Consider the following 14,317-nt stretch of genomic DNA (forward strand, 5'->3'; position numbering starts at 1 on the left):
GTGAACAGTCCCCCTATGTCCACCTACTTATTCCTGCCTCTACAGTGAAGCAGAGAGCAGAACCCATCCTGGTTGGGATACAGCCTTCGTGGCTGTCCATCCATAATGGCTGCCTCCTGGCTGGATAAAACAACACCTTCCGTCCTGGCGGAGGGGCCAATCCTTCCACGACCATCACAAGGCCACATGCACACATGTACACCGAGGCTTACAGGGTCTTATAAGTCTGCAAGCAACCGAGAAAGACATTTTGGAATGCCAGGATTCGCTGGAAAAGAAACTGATATTCTTACATGTGCACATGCCATGTACAGTGAGGAGTTCCTAGGCTTAACCTGCAATTTAGGATTCTGGAGCAGCTCACCCTCTGAATGCATTAAATTGAAATGTCAAATTCAATAAGCTTAATTTTTCAAAATAAATAAATAAAATAAATAATTGTATGGATACAATAGCATACACGCCTGTAAAGTAAATGAATATACTGAATAAACCAAAGATGGACTGCACATGAAATCAGCATCCACAAAGCAAGGTTTTGTGCGTGTGTGTGTTTTCCTAAGCAGCCACCAGAGGGCACTGATAGAAAGCTTTCGATTTGGTTTAAGCACTGTCGGGCAACCGGTAATTTTCTAGGGGCGCCGCAAAAACTTTTGTAAAATATTTAAAATTGATAGTGTTTTTGAACTTTTGGTTGATTGAAAAGATAATGTTTAAAAAAATATATTTTATGTTGGAAAAACAGATAACAGTTAATCAGATTGTTGAATAAACGAATGTATTTATTTTGAATGCAAGTTAAAATTTTCACTGTTCACCATCTATATATATAATTCACTAAGCCGCCAACAAGTAGCCACCCATGGAAAGCACGCAAGACAGCCACGCCCACCGTATATAATTCACTAAGCCGCCGACATGTAGCCACCCATGGAAAGCATGCAAGACAGCCACACCCACCGTATATAATTCACTAAGCCGCCGACAAGTAGCCAGCCATGGAAAGCATGCAAGACAGCCACACCCACCGTATATAATTCACTAAGCCGCCGACAAGTAGCCAGCCATGGAAAGAACACAAGACAGCCATGCCCACCAACTCTAAGACCATTGGATACAACAACAACTCGCAGAGCCAAGGCCACCAACTCGGATGCAGCAACTCACAACACCGGGCGTCATTCACGTTCGTCTCTGCTAGACTCCACATTCACCTCTGAGCCACGTTGACTTTTCATTAGTCAACCTCAGTGGAACACACACACTCAGTGGAACACACTGGCAGCGCCAGAGAGAGACAGACGCACACACACAGGCAGCGCGAGAGAGAGACAGGGGCACACACACAGGCAGTGCCAGAGAGAGACAGACGCACACACACAGGCAGTGCGAGAGAGAGACAGACGCACACACACAGGCAGCGAGAGAGAGGAGGCTGGACTCATAAGGTGGGAAGGCAGTTAAAGAATGCACTGGGCTTGATTTTGTTTTCACTTCTGTTTACAGCGATCAGTTCGAGGTGTGCATTGTTGCAATGTTACTTTTCTTGGTGGTTTATTAAATTACGGATTTTTTCAAATGTTCATTTTTTTACCTGTGCTTAAAACTCATTAAAAAAAAAAAGTGTTTTTAGCCAGCGGTTGGTAGCACTATAGCGCAAACTATTGCAATGTTAGTTTTCCCTGTTGTTCAAGGTTTTCTCAGTGTTATTCAATGTTTTTACATTTAGTTTACTATTACGCTGTGCATTCTATGGTATTAACTATATTTGTGCTTAAAAACTTAAAATATATATTTACATACAGTTCATACAGTCTGGAACGGATTAATTGTATTTACATACAATCCTATGGGAGAAATTGCTTCGGTTCCACTGTATTCTTTTCGGTTATGACACACGACTGCGTCCACCATCGCAAACTGTTTTACACGCCATGGTCTTAGAGTTGGTGGGCGGGTCTCCGTGAGTTTCTCTTGCGAGCGGGCACATGACCAGGTGGTGTGTATGCTTCGAGAACGAGGGTGGACGCAGCAGGACTATCTAAGAAGAGGCATGTTTGTCACAGATGTGAATCGCTGTATGCGGCATGTAAAACAGTTTGTTTGTCGCGGATGTGAACCGCTGTATGCGGCGTGTAGAACAGTTTGCGAGGGGTATCCCATGGTCATAGAGTTGGTGGGCGGGTCTCTATCAGTTGCTCTTGCAACCGGGCAAATGACCAGGCAGTGTGTATGCTTCGAGTGTGAGGGTGGACGCGACAGGACCATCTAAGAAAAATCATGTCGCGGATGTGAATCGCTGTATGCAGCATGTAAAACAGTTTGTTTGTCGCAGATGTGAATCGCTGTATGCGGCGTGTAGAACAGTTTGCGAGGGGTATCCCATGGTCTTACAGTTGGTGGGCGGGTCTCTGTTAGTTGCTCTTACGAGCGGGCACATGACCAGGCAGTGTGTATGCTTCGAGAGCGAGGGTGGACGCGCCAGCACCATCTAAGAAGAATCATATTTGTTGCGGATGTGAATCGCTGTATGCAGCGTGTAAAACAATTTGTCTGTCACGGATGTGAATCGCTGTATGCAGCGTGTAAAACAGTTTGCGAGGGGTATTCCATGGTCTTAGCAGTGTCTATACTTCGATGTGAATCGCTGTATGCAGCATGTAAAACGCTGTATTGTATGTTGCCCTCTCCACAGTTACATCTTTTCATTCACCTACAGTCATATCCTCAAAACCAACCCCATTTGGACAACTGTGTCTTTCAAGAAGTGTTCACCCATCAATACATAATTATGCGGCGTATGCTACGCCGCGGGTTGGCTAGTTCATCATAATATCAACACCAGCGGTGTCAAAAACACATCTCGTGAGACTTAAAAAGTCTCGTTGTTAGAAGATCTCGCTCACTGTACGGATAGAAGAAGGCGGAGCAAATATAGAACGAAAAAATACGAACGCTACATTTCGGCTCTTGCCGACGAGAGAGTATCACTGTAGCTGCAGCTTTCACCACTTAATCGTCAGTATTACTATGGAAAAATTAACCTTATTTTCGCTCTGACACCGCTGATCAACACAGTAAACTTTGTAAACTCAGTGACCTTTTCCAGTTTACCATTTGGAAGCTCTTATCTCTGTGAGCAAGGTTTTTCAACACATACGGAAATGAAGTCTAAGAAACGCAAGAGACTTCAAATGATCGACAAGGAAATGCGCGTCTGTCTTTCGAAAATTGATCCTCGCATCAATCTCATATGTGCTGAAAAACAATCTCAACATTCACATTAATTAAATTTAAGATTTATCCTTTGATTCCTTTATTAATAAAATGTCTTTCAAACTTGTAAAATGAACTGTTTTTATTGGCGATTGTCCATAGATTGTGTCGTCACGACTTTATTTATGGGCAGTCCCTCAGGTGCGCCGCAAAAGAAAATTTTTGGAGGTTGCCTTTCGCTGGGTTTAAGCTAAGAAGTTACTACTAGGGTGTTGTACCATGTTAGCCATTATTGATGTAGTGAGAAGTCAAGCAAAATGACACCTTTTATTAGCCAACTAAAAAGATTACAATATGTAAGCTTTCGTGGCAACTCAGGCCCCTTTTTTACATCTTGCCCGAAGAAGGGGCCTGAGTTGCCTCAAAAGTTTGCATATTATAATCTTTTTAGTTAGCCAATAAAAGCTAAGAAGTTGAATTACAGGCTGGGTGGCTATCTGCCTCGACTACACGCGCACATACTGACCAGGAAGCATTTCCAACCCAGGAAACTGGAACTGTGAAGCCATGACACCCACTTCAAACCATGTGAATCCAATTCCAGAAGTGGAAAGCGTGAGACGTCAACTCCTCTCATTCATTTTTAATCTCTCATATAGAGAAAAAACACAACACAGTGGAAGAAGTGAATGCTCTTTTCCGTATTTTAAAAAGATATCACTTCAGTTTTCACCATTGTACCTTTTTTGTTTTTTTAGTTGTGCCTACTATAATAAACCTGCAGCAGTTATGACGCAGTTGTGCAATGCTCTTTCCAAATCTGAATCTCTGTGGACACCTTTGTTCACGCACACCTCCCTACATAGTCATTGCAAAGTCATTCAAAGAATTTGGTAAATACGGACAAAGAGGGTGGTTTGAAGTGCATGCCATGACAGTCAGCAAATCTGCACACGCATAAATGATCTATTCTTTTGAAATAACCTTATAATCCTTACTAGACTAAAAGGCAACAACAATTGCTTCTCTGAGATCACTGCCGACGTCGTTAATCCCCAGCATTGTGTTACATATAAATGTGAATGCTCCAGAAGACACTGTAAAATGTTCTTTTAGCACCTCCCAATCATCATATATTCAGGCATACTAGCTGGTGTCACACGTGCAACTATGAAGGGGCTGACTGGACCAAGTGGAAGTAATTATCTGCCAGGCCAGGGGGTGGCGGGGTACGCTAAACCTTCTTCTGTTGTCACTGCAGGCCAAATACGGGAAAACCTGCCTGAATTAACAACAACGTCACTCCCGGCTCCAGCGCCAAGACAGAGGTTGCTTCTGGTTGCTGGCCTCAGATAACATCAATTCCGGTTTCACCCTTTAAAACCGCCATCTTCTCCAGCACCAGTTGAGTTCAGTCTGGAGCTCAAACCATGCACATCAGTGCTTACTAAAAAACCCTTTTTTGCAGCCAGGGACAATTTACGGGTGGCTGCCCCAAACCTTTCCAGTGTGTTGAGACTCATTCTTTCACACAGGCTGGCATGTTGGTACAGTAGGTGCTGACGCCTCACCGATCCACCAGACTAGGTTCAGATCCTGCATCTACATGTTGTCTTTGTACTGCTTGCACATTCTCTCTGTGTCTGAGTGGGATTTCCTCCCACAGCCCCAAAAATGTGCTGGTTAAGTTAAATGGTGACTATGGTGTCTTGGGTTACGTGTGCATCACAGGGTCCTGAGATGAACTGCTGTCCTGTCAAAGGTTGGTCTCTGCTTGCAGCCTGATGCTGTTGCCTTCAGCTCACGTCCCTGTGACCCTGAAGGTGAGCAGCACCTTGCTCAATTACCATCTGCAGTGCCTATGATAAAGTATTCACCCCCTTGAAGTTTTACATTTTATTGTTATACAACTAGGGGGCTTTGCCCCCTGCTCGCTTCGCTTGCCAACCCCCATGCTTGCACTATGCACTAGCCTCTTTGTGGTTGTGTCGCTCGCTTATGGGGATGCAGATGTACAATTTAAACAGATTGTTTTTTTTCATGGGAATTGTTACACATGCATAATAGAACTAACTATTTTACATTACAGCGAGTAACTAACCATAGTAAAAAATAGTAAAATGTAATAATTTAAAAGTAAATTATGTTTCATGTTGCATTAGAGTTATTTGCTGCATAATACAATTTTGTTCTCTTTGGCTTTGAAATTAACACGCAAATACTTTTTAAACTTACACTTTTACTGCAAAACTTCAGTAAAAACAATTTATTGAATTAACTTTTTGTCATTATTGCACTGAATTTTGATTCTGTGTTTGGACTTTCATCGTGACAACACAACGTATAACAAACCCGTGATTGAATTTAGTTTCTTTCTCTCTATTAAATAAAACAACTTTTTCGAATGTTTAGCTCTGAGATTTGTTAATTGTCATTGCAAAAGCTATTCTAATGGGAAACTGTTAATGTTTTAATATGAATGGCATATCAAGATCTCCTTTGGTGTCTAATGTTATCCCCTGAAGATGTACCACGTTACCTTTCTTGGCAACATCCTTCTTTCTACAGTAATTCATGTGGAGGAAGACCGGACGGTGTTAACGGTTGTAGATATTCTTTGGGATATTGCAAATTGATGTTTTCACCTTCCGCGCGATCACCACCAACTGTTTCAGCATAGTCTATTGATACGCATTTAACCAATATGTCATGTAACCGATTTTTGGTGTTAATTCGTTTGACTTCATCGTTTCTCGGTGCTAGGATTGCCCATGTACTCATTTTTACTGTTGATAACCCTTTGTGATGCAATTCTTCAATAAGATTTGGATATAATACGTCTTCTTTAATTGGGAACTTAAAGTGAGGAAAACGTTAAATGTGTAAGAGCTGAGAGAGTAAGAACTGTGTCTGTCAAAAGCATTCACACGAATGAGAGGTGAGAGTACCGTGTGCGTGGTTGAATATGGTTGAGAGGAGGGCGGGACTTGAAAAAATCTCATGGCCAAAGTCTCGTCTCGTGGGACTTATTTTTTTTGAAAAAAGTCTTGTCTCATCCCAGTATTTTTTTTATATAATAGAGAGACATTGAATCACAGTAGATTTCATTTGGCTTTTTTGACACTGATCACCAGGAAAAGACTCTTTAATGTCAAAGTACAAAAAAGGTCTCTGTGAAGTGGTCTAAATTTATTACAAATATAAACCACAAAATAATTGATCACATATCACCCCCTTCCATAGGAAACCCCTCATTCATCACTGGTGCAACCAGTTGGCCCCAGAATTATTTCAATGGAGATCACATGTCAGGGGTTTCAACTGATTGTAGTGTAAGGTCCAGTTTGAGGGGTGAGTCAGTATTGTGAACTAACCTACGCAATGCTGGCCCGTAGTCTTCAGCTCCGGTCCTGGAGGGCCGCAGTGGCTGCAGGTTTTCATTCTAACCCTTTTCTTAACTGGTGACCTGTTTTTGCTACTGATTAACTTCTTTTGAATTAATTTTAATTGACTTGGTCTTGTTTCTTCTTTATTAATTAGCAGCCAAACAATAATGAGATACAAAAGGAGCCAAAACAAGACCAGCAAACTGTGTCCGTCATACAATATCTGAAAAAAAGAAAGATGAAGGTCTCAGGAATTTTGATCTGCTCAGATCCACAAAACATTTTAACAGAGCTCTTAGAACTACAGCTATGCCTTCAATACCAGCAACCCCCCAACAACAAACTGGCTTGGGTCTCAACCCACACATGTGTAACTGGATTTTACATTTTCCCACTACCAGACCAAAAACTGTGCTCATGGGTAAGCACCACTCTTCATCAGTAACACCGAACACTGGGGTACCGCAGGGCTATGTACTGAGCCCTCTCTTTTACTCCCTCTTTACAAATGACTGCAAACCTACCCATGATATTAACATAATAACGTGCAGACGACACCACAGTGACAGGCCTGATCTCCAATAATGACAAAGCAGCCTATAGAGAAGAGGACAAGAACCTAGAGTTGGAGCCAGACCAACAACCTCACACTCAATTCCAAGAGAACAAAGGAACCGATTCTGGATTTCAGGAGACTGAACACAGTGGTCACCAAACCATAAGCATTAATGGCGAGAGGTCAGAGACAGTCCAAAGTTTCAGGTTCTTGGGTGTCCACATCAGCCAGGATCTGTCATTGACAACAAACACGACAGCAATGACCAAGAAAGGTCTTCAGAGGCTTCACTTTCTTAGGAGCCAGAAGAAAGCACAGCTGCCCTGGTTAACATCTATAGGTGCACCATAGAGTCTGTCATCACATTCCTGAGTTACGGCATGGTACTCTGGCTGCACCTCTGAGAACAGGAAGACCCTCCAGAGTACGTATGTATCATCAAAACAGCCCAGAGAATTACTGGCATTCAGCTACCATCACTGGAAAATATCTTACTACTCGCTGCAGCAGAAAAGCAAAGAACATTTGTAGAGATCCAACCAACCCTGGCCATAGCATTTTTACTCCTTTGCCCTCTGGTAGGCACTTCAGAGCTCTGTATGTCCGCAGTAAGAGTTTTTACTGTAAAGTAATCAGCCTGATAAATGCACAGCGATCACTGCCCCTTCCTGCAACAGAAACCACAGATTGAACGGAACGTCTGCATCAACCACACCTAGTCTTACCTAGTTTCTTCAAGAATCAAATATAAAATTATTCTTCTCACCTTTAAAGCCCTTCATGGTTTAGCCCCTCATTATCTGTCTGAGCTGCTGCTTCCTTACACTCCTGCTCGTGCATTAAGATCATTGGACGCTAACTTACTCACTGTACCTAAAACAGGTTAGTAACTATGGGTGGCATCAACGAGTCCACGGTTTGTTATATTAAAAAGGAGGAAAAGAATATACGATCAAAGGCCACAGTGTCCTTTAACCAGGGTGTGAAACGAATTGTAAGTGGATGTAATAAGGTGGTATAAGAATGGAATCTGCTTTAGGGATTTGGATTGAGGACTGCCGGAAGAAGAACATCCCCGTGGACACCAATATCATCCGAGAGAAGGCCAAGCAACTTCATGATAGGTTTGCGGATGCCGGAGATGCTCTAGACAACGTCCCTCAACCTGGAACATCTGTTGAGACAAAAGCCCCAGGGTTTAAGGCTCACAAAGATCGCATCACACTGGTCATGTGTGGCAATGCTGCGGGCTTTATGATAAAGCCTGGGCTCATTTATAAGTCCAAAAACTCCCGGGCCCTGAAAAGCAAGAATAAAAACCTGCTGCCTGTGTACTGGATGCACACCCGAAGGCCTGGATTACGAAACGCCTGACATCGGATTGGTTTCATCAATGTTTCATCGCGGAGGTAAAGATCTATCTGGCAGAGAAAGGGCTGGAGTTCAAAGTCCTTTTATTTCTGGAAAAATCTGGAGGTCATCCCTTGGTTCTATCCTACCAAGGCGTAAAAATAGAGTTCTTGCCGCCGCATACGACGTCACTGATTCAGTCAATGGATCAAGGAGTTATCCGGGCTTTCAAGGCATTGTACACCAGGAACAGCCTGCAACACATGGTCGAGGCAATGGACACGAACAATGACTTTTCCCTGAAGGAGTACTGGCGTAAGTACATGATCACATCGTGTTTGGTGAATGTGCAGAAGGCCCTTAACGATATGAAGAGACGGTTAATGCCTGCTGGAAGAAATTGTGGCCAGAAGTTGTGTAAGACGATAAGGGCTTTTCTGCAGAAGAAATTCATCACTCGGCGGTTGACAAGGCAGTCAGGCTGGCAAAACTGCTAGGAGGAGACGGATTCGACAACATGACGTTGGATGACGTCAATGAGCTGCTCAATGCCCACTGCGAACCGCTGAGCGACGAAGATTTGGGCGAGATGACCAAGTCAGTGAGCGAGAAAGAACAAGAGGGCCCAGCACAGGAAGAAGAAGACACCGGCCTAACTCTTGAGTGTCTCGCGACCATTCTACGAATGGCAAAAGATATCCAGACATCGGTTGAAGAATGGGACCCACAAATGATTCGTTCTTTGCAATTTAAAAATGCTCTTGACGGCGCCACAGAAGTGTATAAAAACCTCTTTACACAAATGAAAAACAGCGCCAGCAACTGCCCATCACGATGTTCCTTACCCGCAAAACACCGCCTAGTATGCCTTCAGTGGAAGAAGAAACTCCAGATGATGACGGCGGTGCTACACAGTCGCCTGAAGGGGCTCCTTTAGAAGAGTTGTGACACTCTCTTTGTTGTGAAGTAAATGTCATCGTTATCGGGCAAGTTGTCGTGTCATTGTTGGTGAGTACCCATGACTAATTTGTAAGTACATGTACGTATGTTTAGTTTAACTGTACACAAATTTTATACAATTTTTCTTGCATTGTATGTATTTATTGCTGGTGGCCTGTCTATCGTAATGGCTGTGACATATGTGATTTCGGAGACGCTCGATATCTTTAAAATGGCATTTAGGTTTTATGTACAGTATTTACATGTTGTAGATTTTTCATTTATGTTTATATTACCTTATCAATTACAATGTGTTTAAAACTGTATTACATATTAAATAAAACTCCTCAATGATATACATACATAATTTCAACGAATCTTACCTAATATCTAAGAGAATATAAAGGGTTTATGCTGTATAACTGTGCGGGAAATGTTTATAACAGTGTGGAGAGAGTTTATAAGGGCTTAAAATATATAAAAATAACCATATAAACATATGGTTTTTACTTTGCGGATTTTCACCTTTTGCGGGGGTTCTGGAACGCAATCCCCGCGATCGAGGAGGGATTACTGTACTCTTATATACTTTATCATAGGCATCTATAGGCTTGGTTCAAAAGATATTTCACTGTATTGTACAGAGACAATAAAGGTATCTTGGATCCTTCAGGTGACTGAAAAGTCAAGGGATGGAGACAAGAAAATATCCAAGTCAATGAATATCCCATTGGAGTCCAGCTAAACCAATCATAGCCTATGGCACAGCTGAAAATCTGCCTAGAGCACGCAGTCTGCAAAACATGAGGGATGGTAAAAGAAGAAGTCGAGTGAGGGAGACTATCAAGAGATCTATGAGAACTATTAAGGAGTTACAAGATACAGCAGCTCAGATTGGAGAGACTGTGCAGACAATAACTGCTGCCCAGGTGCTTCATGGGAGTGTAGAAAAGAAAAAAACACCATGACATCTGGGCTCGAGTCTGTCACAATGCACACAGGAGACTCTCAGGTCAGCTGGAAGAAGATTTTATGGTCTGATGAGACCAAGATTGAGCTTAATTGCCATCAGGCCAAATGCCATGTTTGAACACAGGACATTATCACAAACACGGTGAAGTCTGGTGGGGGCAGCTTCATGTGGTGGACAGGTTTCCCTGCAGCAGGTTCTGGAAGGCGTTATGGGTAAATTGATTCAGCAAAATAGAAGGAAAACCTGGAGGAAAGCCTGATGTAGTGCACAGGAAACCTACACGTTGGCAGATCTGTTTTTCAGCAACACAATGACGGAAAGCAACGGCTTCAAAACAACAACAGTAATGTCCTGGCGTGGCCGAGTTGGAGTCAAGACGAAGACTGGACTCCTTCGGTTCTGTGTCTCTTCAGAGAATCCATGGGTACTGCTGGTTTGACTTTGTGTTGAATAAGCAGTTACTCACTGAGTCCTGAATGAGGCACATTAGCTGTATTGTGAGGAAGCGTCAGTTACGGCACTGAGGCCATGTGGCGCAATTTCCCAGAGGGTGATCCAGACCGCAGGATTCTCATTTTTGAGGACCCAAATGGCTGGACAAGGCTAATAAGATGCCCATGTAACACCTGGCTGTGGCAGATAGAGGGTCATTTCCAGAGGGTGGCACTGGACCGCATGTCTGCGTAGGGGGTTGCCAACCAGGATCTTGAGCTTGTGTGGTGGGTGCAGCAACGCGCGGTTCCAGGGCATGCTCCCCAACTTGACCTGACTCACTCACTATCCCTATGCAACCTGACAGACCTTGAGCAGTTTTACAAAGAAGAACAGGGAAAAATGGCAGTGTGCAGATGTGCAAAAGGTGACGGAGACCTGTGCACACAGACTGAAGGCTCTCAAAGCCACCAAGGGTTCATCTACTAAATATTGACTTGAAAGGGTGAAAATTTACATGATCAAATATTTTGTTTTATATTTATAATTAACTTAGACCACTTCGCAGACTACTTTGTATTTACTTTGAAATGAAAGAGTCTTGTTACTGTAAAACACTGTCAAAAAAGCCAAATTAAATCCACAGTAATTAAATGGTGTTTAACAATAAATAGCATGTGAATACTTTTCACAGGCACTTTAAATTGGATGTTGTAACGGTTTACTTAATTTTCCATACATATTTTCTGGTTATTTGTTGAATAAATGGGATTAACAAAGCATATCAGATCCAAATCCAAATGCAGACAATTAAATAAAATAAAATCAGTAAGGAGTTGTTTGACACCTGAGGCAATCATCACCAGTGGTTTTACCTGGGTTAGCCAGTTGTCCTCCAAACCTTTTGAACTGAACTTCAACTTCATTGCCAGGAAACGTGGTAGCTAGGAATTTCTTTTGATTTTCAATCTAGGCACATAACAAAGTGCGTACATTTAACAACACAATATACATTACTGAACGCATCACACCATTATGCACAACAGTTGTGAATATTAATAAACTGCACAAATTCATTTTTTCCCTTTACTCTCCATGATCTTTGGAGTGAGACCCATTCTTGTGATATCATCCGTTGCACTTCCAGCCTCTTGGTGTCCTCCATCTTGGTGCACCTTAATCATCCTCCGCTTTTCACTTCACATGCCCAAACTATCTTTGTCCGTTTCTTCTGAACATCTATGGCCTCCACTCCAAGTCTTAACTCACTATTCATTTTCCTCTCACTCCATGACACTCTACACATTTTCTTTCATATTCCACCATGTCACACTCTCATATAGGGCACTACCCCTCGTAGTAGGGGCCCCTTTAGAAGGCAAAACACTCCCTGAATTTCACCCTGGGGAGGATGGCTGCCATCTGTATACTCAACATTGTACCATATTTTTCGCACCATAAGATGCACTTTTTTTTCCCCAAAAGAAGGTTGGAAATGTCTGTGCGTCTTATGGAGCGAATATTGCGTCACAGACCATGATGTGTATTACCTGACAAAAGTCGACATCCAGGGGTAGAGGGCGACAAAACTCACTGTTACGTTACAGGCATTCCCTCTGCGCTTGGAGGAATGTTAGACTCATTGTCTCGGCATCTAATCCTTGCATGTGCGTGAGTTGCGAAATGTAAACAAAGGCAAGATGGCATCGACATCTCACGAGGGAGCAAAGCGAGTGCAGAAAACAAAATACTCAGCAGACGATGTTTTGCGCATTATCACTGAGTCGGACTCTGATTTTTCAGAATCTGATTTTGTTGAGAGTGATCATTTACATCATTTAGCAGACGCTCTTATCCAGAGCGACTTACAACAGTGTTTGTTAGTTTTTTCGCATACCCCTTGGGGTCAGAGCGCAGGGTCAGCCATTGTACAGCGCCCCCTGGAGCAATTACAGGTTAAGGGCCTTGCTCAAGGGCCCAGCAGAGTAGGATCTCTTTTGCCAGTGACGGGGATTCAAACCGGCAACCTTCGGGATACCAGCGCAGATCCTTAGCCTCAGAGCCATCACTCCGCCCACAGGAGATCGAACAAGAGAGTGAGGAACTGGCATCAGCTGATCGGGACACCAGCCGATGCCGCCCCAGCTTAGTGCATTCGTGCAGCCGACGCACCTATGGAAAGGTTCGTGTGGGAGGAATACCTAGACATTGATCCATGGGAGCCAAACTGGCTACCGGACTTCACAAGACAGTATGGCTTGCTGTTGGACTTGACAGATTACCAGCCGCTGGACCACTTCAGGCTGTTCTTTCCTGAAGCTGCCTTTCAGCTACCGTCAGACGAGACAAACAGGTATGCAGAGAAACTTTTTGAATCTTGGGCTGTGCTTGCACCACATTCTCGTTTTTCAAACTGGAAACCCACAACAAAACATGAGATGAAGGGCTTTGTGGCATTACAAATATAGATGGGACTGGACTGGCTATATAACTTCAGGGAGCATTGGTCCAAACGTGCTTTGTCCCCTGGTGGCTTTGGACAGGTTATGCCGCATGATGATTGGTACGTGCTCCTGCAAAGTGATTGTGAGCAACTGAGCTACATAAATTCTGACACAAGCGATGAGGAGTTCTTGGGGTTTCCAGAAAACTAGAAGAGTGCTTGAACCTTAAAGTCTCTCCTTATTTGTTAATGACAGTGATGATGTTTCTTAATACCGCTGTTGAATTTACATGGTTGAAATATTATTCTGCAATATTTTATTAAACATATTAGTACACCATTTGGTTCAGAATTTTTTTTTCTTGTTTTCCTCCTCTAAACCCAGGTGCATCTTATGGTGCAAAAAATACGGTACCTAACCAAAACCACCCAACTGCCAACATCTACAGTCACACAACCTGCTCCCTTCTTGCACACCTCCTTCAAGCAAAGCTCACACTCGTCAATGGCAGGCAACCCTTCGCATTGCTACATCTGTTATGCAACCATTTCTGACAAACCATGCAGTGGATTGAGCTTCTCCCAACAATTCAAACACCATGCACTCAACTCATCCAAACATCCTGCTCCCTCATCTGTCTTTACTGCTTTTGCCTTAAGATCTTTGCTTCCAAATATGCTTACAAATTAGCATTTCAGTATTTTCTCCTTCAGTTCTACTTGTGTGTGTCATCAGTCACACCAGTAACAAAACTAGCGATTTGGAGTGGCATGGAAATGTATAAATCTTCATACACCTCTCACGTTGTAAGGGCGTTCGAAGTTTGATGCAAATTTGAGAAATGGTTGGTTGAGTCATACTTAAAACATGGCTATTGCAAAGCTGCATTTTCTCCATGACAAAAAAAATAATGTTACTAACACTTTCAATTTTGGCTGACAGCACATGACCTGGGTGTGACTGAAAGGTTTCCCACAGGGATTAGAATCAGACAGGAGTGAATGGATGAAAGTCAAAATGA

This window comes from Erpetoichthys calabaricus, chromosome 11, assembly GCF_900747795.2.
Source record: "Erpetoichthys calabaricus chromosome 11, fErpCal1.3, whole genome shotgun sequence".
Taxonomy (NCBI): domain Eukaryota; kingdom Metazoa; phylum Chordata; class Cladistia; order Polypteriformes; family Polypteridae; genus Erpetoichthys; species Erpetoichthys calabaricus.